A 13,003-nucleotide genomic window follows, 5' to 3' on the forward strand; every position below is an offset into this window, starting at 1 on the left:
AAGATGGATTTCAGTAATACAGGAAAGCATAGGAAAATCAGTGAATGGCAGTAAATAGCAGCAGCCGCCGCGGCGGAAATAATATGAGGATGATTACGGAAACACAGTGCTACTAACTTGCAAAAAGAGCAGTTTTTCAAACGATCTTCAAACCTTGCTGCCACTGCTGCAAAGTGATCGGCAACCGAGAGTGCTCCGCTTTATGATGGGTAGAGCTGGCTGGCTGCGTATGTGCAGATGAACACCTCCAGGAATCCCGTTCTTGCCGGGACGAATCCACGGGCAATTTGATGTCAGAAGACGACGCAGCACTTCGTATAATCCTTCGGCGGGGCATCGATGCAGACAGCACTGCAAAAAGAGCAGTTTTTCAAACGATCTTAAAATCTTGCTGCCGCTGCTGCCAAGTGATTGGCGACCGAGAGTGCTCCGCTTTTTGATGGGTAGAGCTGGCTGGCTGCGCATGTGCAGATGAAGACCTCCAGGAATCCCGTCGTTGCAGGGGCGAATCCACGGGCAATTTCCAGTCAGAAGACGACGCAGCACTTCGTATAATCCTTCGGCGGTGCATCGATGCCGACAGCACTGCAAAAGAGCAGTTTTTCAAACGATCTTCAAACCTTGCTGCCGCTGCTGCCAAGTGATTGGCGACCGACAGTGCTCCGCCTTTTGATGGGTACAGCTGGCTGGCTGCGCATGTGCAGATGAAGACCTCCAGGAATCCCCTTGTTGCAGGGGCAGATCCACCGGCACTTTGTAGCCAGAAGACGACGAAGCACTTCGTATAATCCTTCGGCGGGGCATCGATGCAGACAGCACTGCAAAAAGAGCAGTTTTTCAAACGATCTTCAAACCTTGCTGCCGCTGCTGCCAAGTGATTGGCGACCGAGAGTGCTCCGCTTTTTGATGGGTAGAGCTGGCTGGCTGCGCATGTGCAGATGAAGACCTCCAGGTATCCCCTTGTTGCAGACCGGATCCGCCGGCAATTTGCAGCCAGAAGACGACGCAGCAATTTGCATAATCCTTCGGCGGGGCATCGATGCAGACAGCACTGCAAAAAAAGCAGTTTTTCAAACGATCTTCAAACCTTGCTGCCGCTGCTGCCAAGTGATTGGCGACCGAGAGTGCTCCGCCTTTTGATGGGTAGAGCTGGCTGGCTGCGCATGTGCAGATGAAGACCTCCAGGAATCCCCTTGTTGCAGGGGCAGATCCACCGGCAATTTGTAGTCAGAAGACGACGAAGCACTTCGTATAATCCTTCAGCGGGGCATCGATGCAGACAGCACTGCAAAAAGAGCAGTTTTTTAAACGATCTTCAAACCTTGCTGCCACTGCTGCAAAGTGATCGGCAACCGAGAGTGCTCCGCTTTTTGATGGGTAGAGCTGGCTGGCTGCGTATGTGCAGATGAACACGTCCAGGAATCCCGTTCTTGCCGGGGCGAATCCACGGGCAATTTGCAGTCAGAAGACGACGCAGCACTTCGTATAATCCTTCGGCGGGGCATCGATGCAGACAGCACTGCAAAAAGAGCAGTTTTTCAAACCATCTTCAAACCTTGCTGCCGCTGCTGCCAAGTGATTGGCGATCGAGAGTGCTCCGCGTTTTGATGGGTAGAGCTGGCTGGCTGCGCATGTGCAGATGAACACCTCCAGGAATCCCCTTGTTGCAGGGGCAGATCCGCCGGCAATTTGCAGTCAGAAGACGACGAAGCACTTCGTATAATCCTTCGGCGGGGCATCGATGCAGACAGCACTGCAAAAAGAGCAGTTTTTCAAACATTCTTCAAACCTTGCTGCCGCTGCTGCCAAGTGATTGGCGACCGAGAGTGCTCCGCGTTTTGATGGGTAGAGCTGGCTGGCTGCGCATGTGCAGATGAACACCGCCAGGAATCCCCTCGTTTCAGTGGCGGACCCACGGGCAATTTGCAGTCGGAAGACGACGCAGCACTTTATATAATCCTTCGGCGGGGCCTCGGTGCAGAGAGAACTGAAAAAGAGCAGTTTTTCAAACGATGTTCACAGCTTGCTGCCGCTGCTGCCAAGTGATCGGCGTCCTAGAGTGTTCCGATTTATGATGGGTAGAGCTGGCTAGCTGCGCATGTGCAGATGAACACCGCCAAGAATCCCCTCGTTTCAGCACTTTATATAATCCTTCGGTGGGGCCTCGGTGCAGAGAGCACTGCAAAAAGAGCTGTTTTTCAAACGATGTTCACAGCTTGCTACCGCTGCTGCCAAGTGATCGGCGACCGAGAGTGCTCCGCTTTATTATGGGTAGAGCTGGCTGGCTGCGCATGTGCAGATGAACACCGCCAGGAATCCCCTCGTTTCAGCACTTTATATAACCCTTCGGCGGGGTCTCGGTGCAGAGAGCACTGCAAAAAGAGCAGTTTTTCAAACGATCTTCAAACCTTGCTGCCATTGCTGCAAAGTGATCGGCGATCGAGAGTGTTCCGCTTTATGCAGGGTAGAGCTGGCTGATTGCGCATGTGCAGATGAACACCGCCAGCTATCCCCTCGTTTCAGGGGCGGATCCGCCGGCAATTTGCAATCAGAAGACGACGCATCACTTCGTATAATCCGTCGGCGGGGCCTCGATGCAGACAGCGCTGCAAAAAGAGCAGTTTTTCAAACGATGTTCACAGCTTGCTGCCACTGCTGCCAAGTGATCGGCGACCGAGAGTGTTCCGCTTTATGATGGGTAGAGCTGGCTGGCTGCGCATGTGCAGATGAACACCGCCAGGAATCCCCTCGTTTAAGCACTTTATATAATCCTTCGGTGGGGCCTCGGTGCAGAGAGCACTGCAAAAAGAGCAGTTTTTCAAACGATGTTCACAGCTTGCTACCGCTGCTGCCAAGTGATCGGCGACCGAGAGTGCTCCGCTTTATGATGGGTAGAGCTGGCTGGCTGCGCATGTGCAGATGAACACCGCCAGGAATCCCCTCGTTTCAGCACTTTATATAATCCTTCGGCGGGGTCTCGGTGCAGAGAGCACTGCAAAAAGAGCAGTTTTTCAAACGATCTTCAAACCTTGCTGCCACTGCTGCAAAGTGATCGGCGACCGAGAGTGTTCCGCTTTATGCAGGGTAGAGCTGGCTGATTGCGCATGTGCAGATGAACACCTCCAGCAATCCCCTCGTTTCAGGGGCGGATCCGCGGGCAATTTGCAGTCTGAAGACGACGCATCACTTCGTATAATCCGTCGGCGGGGCCTCGATGCAGACAGCGCTGCAAAAAGAGCAGTTTTTCAAACGATGTTACAGCTTGCTGCCGCTGCTGCCAAGTGATCGGCGACCGAGAGTGTTCCGCTTTATGATGGGTAGAGCTGGCTGGCTGCGCATGTGCAGATGAACACCGCCAGGAATCCCCTCGTTTCAGTGGCGGACCCACGGGCAATTTGCAGTCGGAAGACGACGCAGCACTTTATATAATCCTTCGGCGGGGCCTCGCCGCAGAGAGCACTGCAAAAAGAGCAGTTTTTCAAACGATGTTCATAGCTTTCTTCCGCTGCTGCCAAGTGATCGGCGACCCAGAGTGTTCCGATTTATGATGAGCAGAGCTGGCTGGCTGCGCATGTGCAGATGAACACCGCCAGGAAACCCTTCGTTTCAGGGTCGGACCCACGGGCAATTTGCAGTCGGAAGACGACGCAGCACTTTATATAATCCTTCGGCGGGGCCTCGCCGCCGAGAGCACTGCAAAAAGAGCAGTTTTTCAAACGATCTTCAAACCTTGCTGCCGCTGCTGCCAAGTGATTGGCGACCGACAGTGCTCCGCCTTTTGATGGGTACAGCTGGCTGGCTGCGCATGTGCAGATGAAGACCTCCAGGAATCCCCTTGTTGCAGGGGCAGATCCACCGGCACTTTGTAGCCAGAAGACGACGAAGCACTTCGTATAATCCTTCGGCGGGGCATCGATGCAGACAGCACTGCAAAAAGAGCAGTTTTTCAAACGATCTTCAAACCTTGCTGCCGCTGCTGCCAAGTGATTGGCGACCGAGAGTGCTCCGCTTTTTGATGGGTAGAGCTGGCTGGCTGCGCATGTGCAGATGAAGACCTCCAGGTATCCCCTTGTTGCAGACCGGATCCGCCGGCAATTTGCAGCCAGAAGACGACGCAGCAATTTGCATAATCCTTCGGCGGGGCATCGATGCAGACAGCACTGCAAAAAGAGCAGTTTTTCAAACGATCTTAAAATCTTGCTGCCGCTGCTGCCAAGTGATTGGCGACCGAGAGTGCTCCGCTTTTTGATGGGTAGAGCTGGCTGGCTGCGCATGTGCAGATGAAGACCTCCAGGAATCCCGTCGTTGCAGGGGCGAATCCACGGGCAATTTCCAGTCAGAAGACGACGCAGCACTTCGTATAATCCTTCGGCGGTGCATCGATGCCGACAGCACTGCAAAAGAGCAGTTTTTCAAACGATCTTCAAACCTTGCTGCCACTGCTGCCAAGTGATTGGCGACCGACAGTGCTCCGCCTTTTGATGGGTACAGCTGGCTGGCTGCGCATGTGCAGATGAAGACCTCCAGGAATCCCCTTGTTGCAGGGGCAGATCCACCGGCACTTTGTAGCCAGAAGACGACGAAGCACTTCGTATAATCCTTCGGCGGGGCATCGATGCAGACAGCACTGCAAAAAGAGCAGTTTTTCAAACGATCTTCAAACCTTGCTGCCGCTGCTGCCAAGTGATTGGCGACCGAGAGTGCTCCGCTTTTTGATGGGTAGAGCTGGCTGGCTGCGCATGTGCAGATGAAGACCTCCAGGTATCCCCTTGTTGCAGACCGGATCCGCCGGCAATTTGCAGCCAGAAGACGACGCAGCAATTTGCATAATCCTTCGGCGGGGCATCGATGCAGACAGCACTGCAAAAAAAGCAGTTTTTCAAACGATCTTCAAACCTTGCTGCCGCTGCTGCCAAGTGATTGGCGACCGAGAGTGCTCCGCCTTTTGATGGGTAGAGCTGGCTGGCTGCGCATGTGCAGATGAAGACCTCCAGGAATCCCCTTGTTGCAGGGGCAGATCCACCGGCAATTTGTAGTCAGAAGACGACGAAGCACTTCGTATAATCCTTCAGCGGGGCATCGATGCAGACAGCACTGCAAAAAGAGCAGTTTTTTAAACGATCTTCAAACCTTGCTGCCACTGCTGCAAAGTGATCGGCAACCGAGAGTGCTCCGCTTTTTGATGGGTAGAGCTGGCTGGCTGCGTATGTGCAGATGAACACGTCCAGGAATCCCGTTCTTGCCGGGGCGAATCCACGGGCAATTTGCAGTCAGAAGACGACGCAGCACTTCGTATAATCCTTCGGCGGGGCATCGATGCAGACAGCACTGCAAAAAGAGCAGTTTTTCAAACCATCTTCAAACCTTGCTGCCGCTGCTGCCAAGTGATTGGCGATCGAGAGTGCTCCGCGTTTTGATGGGTAGAGCTGGCTGGCTGCGCATGTGCAGATGAACACCTCCAGGAATCCCCTTGTTGCAGGGGCAGATCCGCCGGCAATTTGCAGTCAGAAGACGACGAAGCACTTCGTATAATCCTTCGGCGGGGCATCGATGCAGACAGCACTGCAAAAAGAGCAGTTTTTCAAACGTTCTTCAAACCTTGCTGCCGCTGCTGCCAAGTGATTGGCGACCGAGAGTGCTCCGCGTTTTGATGGGTAGAGCTGGCTGGCAGCGCATGTGCAGATGAACACCGCCAGGAATCCCCTCGTTTCAGTGGCGGACCCACGGGCAATTTGCAGTCGGAAGACGACGCAGCACTTTATATAATCCTTCGGCGGGGCCTCGGTGCAGAGAGAACTGAAAAAGAGCAGTTTTTCAAACGATGTTCACAGCTTGCTGCCGCTGCTGCCAAGTGATCGGCGTCCTAGAGTGTTCCGATTTATGATGGGTAGAGCTGGCTAGCTGCGCATGTGCAGATGAACACCGCCAAGAATCCCCTCGTTTCAGCACTTTATATAATCCTTCGGTGGGGCCTCGGTGCAGAGAGCACTGCAAAAAGAGCTGTTTTTCAAACGATGTTCACAGCTTGCTACCGCTGCTGCCAAGTGATCGGCGACCGAGAGTGCTCCGCTTTATTATGGGTAGAGCTGGCTGGCTGCGCATGTGCAGATGAACACCGCCAGGAATCCCCTCGTTTCAGCACTTTATATAACCCTTCGGCGGGTTCTCGGTGCAGAGAGCACTGCAAAAAGAGCAGTTTTTCAAACGATCTTCAAACCTTGCTGCCATTGCTGCAAAGTGATCGGCGATCGAGAGTGTTCCGCTTTATGCAGGGTAGAGCTGGCTGATTGCGCATGTGCAGATGAACACCGCCAGCTATCCCCTCGTTTCAGGGGCGGATCCGCCGGCAATTTGCAATCAGAAGACGACGCATCACTTCGTATAATCCGTCGGCGGGGCCTCGATGCAGACAGCGCTGCAAAAAGAGCAGTTTTTCAAACGATGTTCACAGCTTGCTGCCACTGCTGCCAAGTGATCGGCGACCGAGAGTGTTCCGCTTTATGATGGGTAGAGCTGGCTGGCTGCGCATGTGCAGATGAACACCGCCAGGAATCCCCTCGTTTAAGCACTTTATATAATCCTTCGGTGGGGCCTCGGTGCAGAGAGCACTGCAAAAAGAGCAGTTTTTCAAACGATGTTCACAGCTTGCTACCGCTGCTGCCAAGTGATCGGCGACCGAGAGTGCTCCGCTTTATGATGGGTAGAGCTGGCTGGCTGCGCATGTGCAGATGAACACCGCCAGGAATCCCCTCGTTTCAGCACTTTATATAATCCTTCGGCGGGGTCTCGGTGCAGAGAGCACTGCAAAAAGAGCAGTTTTTCAAACGATCTTCAAACCTTGCTGCCACTGCTGCAAAGTGATCGGCGACCGAGAGTGTTCCGCTTTATGCAGGGTAGAGCTGGCTGATTGCGCATGTGCAGATGAACACCTCCAGCAATCCCCTCGTTTCAGGGGCGGATCCGCGGGCAATTTGCAGTCTGAAGACGACGCATCACTTCGTATAATCCGTCGGCGGGGCCTCGATGCAGACAGCGCTGCAAAAAGAGCAGTTTTTCAAACGATGTTACAGCTTGCTGCCGCTGCTGCCAAGTGATCGGCGACCGAGAGTGTTCCGCTTTATGATGGGTAGAGCTGGCTGGCTGCGCATGTGCAGATGAACACCGCCAGGAATCCCCTCGTTTCAGTGGCGGACCCACGGGCAATTTGCAGTCGGAAGACGACGCAGCACTTTATATAATCCTTCGGCGGGGCCTCGCCGCAGAGAGCACTGCAAAAAGAGCAGTTTTTCAAACGATGTTCATAGCTTTCTTCCGCTGCTGCCAAGTGATCGGCGACCCAGAGTGTTCCGATTTATGATGAGCAGAGCTGGCTGGCTGCGCATGTGCAGATGAACACCGCCAGGAAACCCTTCGTTTCAGGGTCGGACCCACGGGCAATTTGCAGTCGGAAGACGACGCAGCACTTTATATAATCCTTCGGCGGGGCCTCGCCGCCGAGAGCACTGCAAAAAGAGCAGTTTTTCAAACGATGTTCACAGCTTGCTGCCGCTGCTGCCAAGTGATCGGCGACCGAGAGTGCTCCGCTTTTTGATGGGTAGAGCTGGCTGGCTGCGCATGTGCAGATGAAGACCTCCAGGAATCCCCTTGTTGCAGACCGGATCCGCCGGCAATTTGCAGCCAGAAGACGACGCAGCAATTTGCATAATCCTTCGGCGGGGCATCGATGCAGACAGCACTGCAAAAAAAGCAGTTTTTCAAACGATCTTCAAACCTTGCTGCCGCTGCTGCCAAGTGATTGGCGACCGAGAGTGCTCCGCCTTTTGATGGGTAGAGCTGGCTGGCTGCGCATGTGCAGATGAAGACCTCCAGGAATCCCCTTGTTGCAGGGGCAGATCCACCGGCAATTTGTAGTCAGAAGACGACGAAGCACTTCGTATAATCCTTCAGCGGGGCATCGATGCAGACAGCACTGCAAAAAGAGCAGTTTTTCAAACGATCTTCAAACCTTGCTGCCACTGCTGCAAAGTGATCGGCAACCGAGAGTGCTCCGCTTTTTGATGGGTAGAGCTGGCTGGCTGCGTATGTGCAGATGAACACCTCCAGGAATCCCGTTCTTGCCGGGGCGAATGCACGGGCAATTTGCAGTCAGAAGACGACGCAGCACTTCGTATAATCCTTCGGCGGGGCATCGATGCAGACAGCACTGCAAAAAGAGCAGTTTTTCAAACGATCCTAAAATCTTGCTGCCGCTGCTGCCAAGTGATTGGCGACCGAGAGTGCTCCGCTTTTTGATGGGTAGAGCTGGCTGGCTGCGCATGTGCAGATGAAGACCTCCAGGAATCCCGTCGTTGCAGGGGCGAATCCACGGGCAATTTCCAGTCAGAAGACGACGCAGCACTTCGTATAATCCTTCGGCGGGGCATCGATGCAGACAGCACTGCAAAAAGAGCAGTTTTTCAAACGTTCTTCAAACCTTGCTGCCGCTGCTGCCAAGTGATTGGCGACCGAGAGTGCTCCGCGTTTTGATGGGTAGAGCTGGCTGGCTGCGCATGTGCAGATGAACACCGCCAGGAATCCCCTCGTTTCAGTGGCGGACCCACGGGCAATTTGCAGTCGGAAGACGACGCAGCACTTTATATAATCCTTCGGTGGGGCCTCGGTGCAGAGAGCACTGAAAAAGAGCAGTTTTTCAAACGATGTTCACAGCTTGCTGCCGCTGCTACCAAGTGATCGGCGTCCTAGAGTGTTCCGATTTATGATGGGTAGAGCTGGCTGGCTGCGCATGTGCAGATGAACACCGCCAGGAATCCCCTCGTTTCAGCACTTTATATAATCCTTCGGTGGGGCCTCGGTGCAGAGAGCACTGCAAAAAGAGCTGTTTTTCAAACGATGTTCACAGCTTGCTACCGCTGCTGCCAAGTGATCGGCGACCGAGAGTGCTCCGCTTTATTATGGGTAGAGCTGGCTGGCTGCGCATGTGCAGATGAACACCGCCAGGAATCCCCTCGTTTCAGCACTTTATATAATCCTTCGGCGGGGTCTCGGTGCAGAGAGCACTGCAAAAAGAGCAGTTTTTCAAACGATCTTCAAACCTTGCTGCCATTGCTGCAAAGTGATCGGCGATCGAGAGTGTTCCGCTTTATGCAGGGTAGAGCTGGCTGATTGCGCATGTGCAGATGAACACCGCCAGCTATCCCCTCGTTTCAGGGGCGGATCCGCCGGCAATTTGCAATCAGAAGACGACGCATCACTTCGTATAATCCGTCGGCGGGGCCTCGATGCAGACAGCGCTGCAAAAAGAGCAGTTTTTCAAACGATGTTCACAGCTTGCTGCCACTGCTGCCAAGTGATCGGCGACCGAGAGTGTTCCGCTTTATGATGGGTAGAGCTGGCTGGCTGCGCATGTGCAGATGAACACCGCCAGGAATCCCCTCGTTTAAGCACTTTATATAATCCTTCGGTGGGGCCTCGGTGCAGAGAGCACTGCAAAAAAAGCTGTTTTTCAAACGATGTTCACAGCTTGCTACCGCTGCTGCCAAGTGATCGGCGACCGAGAGTGCTCCGCTTTATGATGGGTAGAGCTGGCTGGCTGCGCATGTGCAGATGAACACCGCCAGGAATCCCCTCGTTTCAGCACTTTATATAATCCTTCGGCGGGGTCTCGGTGCAGAGAGCACTGCAAAAAGAGCAGTTTTTCAAACGATCTTCAAACCTTGCTGCCACTGCTGCAAAGTGATCGGCGACCGAGAGTGTTCCGCTTTATGCAGGGTAGAGCTGGCTGATTGCGCATGTGCAGATGAACACCTCCAGCAATCCCCTCGTTTCAGGGGCGGATCCGCGGGCAATTTGCAGTCTGAAGACGACGCATCACTTCGTATAATCCGTCGGCGGGGCCTCGATGCAGACAGCGCTGCAAAAAGAGCAGTTTTTCAAACGATGTTACAGCTTGCTGCCGCTGCTGCCAAGTGATCGGCGACCGAGAGTGTTCCGCTTTATGATGGGTAGAGCTGGCTGGCTGCGCATGTGCAGATGAACACCGCCAAGAATCCCCTCGTTTCAGTGGCGGACCCACGGGCAATTTGCAGTCGGAAGACGACGCAGCACTTTATATAATCCTTCGGCGGGGCCTCGCCGCAGAGAGCACTGCAAAAAGAGCAGTTTTTCAAACGATGTTCACAGCTTTCTTCCGCTGCTGCCAAGTGATCGGCGACCCAGAGTGTTCCGATTTATGATGAGCAGAGCTGGCTGGCTGGGCATGTGCAGATGAACACCGCCAGGAATCCCCTCGTTGCAGGGGCGGATCCACGGGCAATTTGCAGTCGGAAGACGACGCAGCACTTCGTATAATGCTTCGGCGGGGCATCGATGCAGACAGCACTGCAAAAAGAGCAGTTTTTCAAACGATCTTCAAACCTTGCTGCCGCTGCTGCCAAGTGATTGGCGACCGAGAGTGCTCCGCTTTTTGTTGGGTAGAGCTGGCTGGCTGCGCATGTGCAGATGAAGACCTCCAGGAATCCCGTCGTTGCAGGGGCGAATCCACGGGCAATTTCCAGTCAGAAGACGACGCAGCACTTCGTATAATCCTTCGGCGGGGCATCGATGCAGACAGCACTGCAAAAAGAGCAGTTTTTCAAACGATCTTCAAACCTTGCTGCCACTGCTGCAAAGTGATCGGCAACCGAGAGTGCTCCGCTTTTTGATGGGTAGAGCTGGCTGGCTGCGTATGTGCAGATGAACACCTCCAGGAATCTCGTTCCTGCCGGGACGAATCCACGGGCAGTTTGCAGTCAGAAGATGACGCAGCACTTTATATAATCCTTCGGCGGGGCCTCGCCTCAGAGAGAACTGCAAAAAGAGCAGTTTTTCAAACGATGTTCACAGCTTTCTTCCGCTGCTGCTAAGTGATCGGCGACCCAGAGTGTTCCGATTTATGATGAGTAGAGCTGGCTGGCTGCGCATGTGCAGATGAACACCGCCAGGAATCCCCTCGTTGCAGGGGCGGATCCACGGGCAATTTGCAGTCGGAAGACGACGCAGCACTTCGTATAATCCTTCGGCGAGGCCTCGATGCAGACAGCACTGCAAAAAGAGCAGTTTTTCAAACGGTCACAGCTTGGTGCCGCTGCTGACAAGTGATCCGCGACCGAGAGTGCACCGCTTTTTGATGGGTAGAGCTGGCTGGCTGCGCATGTGCAGATGAATTCCTCCAGGAATCCCTTCATTGCAGGGGCGGATCCACGGTTAATTTGCAGTCGGAAGACGACGCAGCACATCGTATAATCCTTCGGCGGGGTCTCGATGCAGACGGCACTGCAAAAAGAGCACTTTTTCAAACGATGTTCACAGCTTGATGCCGCTGCTGACAAGTGATCGGCAACCGAGATTGTTCCGATTTATGATGGGTAGAGCTGGCTGGCTGCGCATGTGCAGATGAACACCGCCAGGAATCCCCTCGTTTCAGGGTCGGACCCACGGGCAAATTGCAGTCGGAAGACGACGCAGCACTTCGTATAATCCTTCGGCGGGGCATCGATGCAGACAGCACTGCAAAAAGAGAAGTTTTTCAAACGATCTTCAAACCTTGCTGCCGCTGCTGCCAAGTGATTGGCGACCGAGAGTGCTCCGCTTTTTGATGGGTAGAGCTGGCTGGCTGCACATGTGCTGATGAAGACCTCCAGGAATCCCCTTTTTGCAGGGGCAGATCCACCGGCAATTTGTAGTCAGAAGACGACGAAGCACTTCGTATAATCCTTCGGCGGGGCATCGATGCAGACAGCACTGCAAGAAGAGCAGTTTTTCAAACGATCTTCAAACCTTGCTGCCACTGCTGCAAAGTGATCGGCAACCGAGAGTGCTCCGCTTTTTGATGGGTAGAGCTGGCTGGCTGCGTATGTGCAGACGAACACCCCCAGGAATCCCCTTGTTGCAGGGGCAGATCCACCGGCAATTTGTAGTCAGAAGACGATGAAGCACTTCGTATAATCCTTCGGCGGGGCATCGATGCAGACAGCACTGCAAAAAGTGAAGTTTTTCAAACGATCTTCAAACCTTGCTGCCACTGCTGCAAAGTGATCGGCAACCTAGAGTGCTGCGCTTTTTGATGGGTAGAGCTGGCTGACTGCGTATGTGCAGATGAACACCTCCAGGAATCCCGTTCTTGCCGGGGCGAATCCACGGGCAATTTGCAGTCAGAAGACGACGCAGCACTTCGTATAATCCTTCGGCGGGGCATCTACGCAGACAGCACTGCAAAAAGAGCAGTTTTTCAAACGATCTTCAAACCTTGCTGCCGCTGCTGCCAAGTGATTGGCGACCGAGAGTGCTCCGCTTTTTGATGGGTAGAGCTGGCTGGCTGCGCATGTGCAGGTGAACACCTCCAGGAATCCCCTTCTTGCAGACCAGATCCGCCGGCAATTTGCAGTCAGAAGACGACGCAGCACTTCGTATAATCCTTCGGCGGGGCCTTGATGCAGACAGCACTGCAAAAAGAGCAGTTTTTCAAACGAAGGTCACAGCTTGGCGCCGCTGCAGCCAAATGATCGGCGTCGAAAGTGCTCCGCTTTATGCAGGGTAGAGCTGACTGACTGCGCATGTGCAGATGAACACCTCTAGCAATCCCCTCGTTGCAGGGGCGGATCCACGGGCAATTTGCAGTCGGAAGACGACGCAGCACTTCGTATAATCCTTCGGTGGGGCCTCGATGCAGACAGCACTGCTATAAGAGCAGTTTTTCAAACGATGTTCACAGCTTGCTGCCGCTGCTGACAAGTGATCGGCGACCGAGAGTGCACCGGTTTTTTGATGGGTAGAACTGACTGACTGCGCATGTGCAGATGAACACCGCCAGGAATCCCCTCGTTTCAGGGTCGGACCCACGGGCAATTTGCAGTCGGAAGAAGTCGCAGCACTTCGTATAATCCTTCGGCGGGGCATCGATGCAGACAGCACTGCAAAAAGAGCAGTTTTTCAAACGATCTTCAAACCTTGCTTCCGCTGCTGCCAA

The sequence above is a fragment of the Amblyomma americanum genome, chromosome 1 (assembly GCF_052857255.1).
Source record: "Amblyomma americanum isolate KBUSLIRL-KWMA chromosome 1, ASM5285725v1, whole genome shotgun sequence".
Taxonomy (NCBI): Eukaryota; Metazoa; Arthropoda; class Arachnida; order Ixodida; family Ixodidae; genus Amblyomma; species Amblyomma americanum.